General features: G+C 29.3%; 1 pseudogene; it reads left to right on the forward strand.

Moving 5' to 3' along the window:
• On the forward strand, positions 1–89 carry LOC117106101 (annotated as a pseudogene; the record flags this gene model as incomplete).
• Positions 90–560: the final 471 nt, after the last annotated feature.

Consider the following 560-nt stretch of genomic DNA (forward strand, 5'->3'; position numbering starts at 1 on the left):
ATCTTTCGCCTTTTACTAAAGATTTCCGTGCAGAGGAACACTCATTGAGTTTAAACTCAATTTTTTCAGCCCTTGAGAAAATCAAGGGTCGTTATGAAATAAAAGTATTAATGCGTTAGGTTTATTTATGTTTCCACACATCGTTGTCTGGATTGTACGTACACTTTTCCAGATATTTTGAGAGTTTTTGTATCTCTTTATGGGCGCTTCATTTACCGACCGAATAAGTAAATAAAATTACATAAAATAAATAAAATATATAAATGGATATATCGTGTACAGTACATGAACATATGGTTAAGTGTTACTGAAGCAATGCATAAATAAATGAAACGGGCAAATAAATGATAAAAACAAATTAAAGGCAAAAAAGTGGGAAAAAAATAATTAATAAGGGAGTATATAATTAATTATAATTAAACTATGTGCCATCAAATTATTTAAATCGCAATATTAATAGTATAGGCATTGACAGCTAATGACTAGTTTACATTTAAAAAAAAAACCAGACAGAAGCTGTTTGTAGGCCTATATCTTATAACTTTCGTCTTCCATACAGT

Source organism: Anneissia japonica, unplaced genomic scaffold, assembly GCF_011630105.1.
Source record: "Anneissia japonica isolate Jap-2015-1 unplaced genomic scaffold, ASM1163010v1 scaffold214993_len560_cov181, whole genome shotgun sequence".
NCBI lineage: Eukaryota > Metazoa > Echinodermata > Crinoidea > Comatulida > Comatulidae > Anneissia > Anneissia japonica.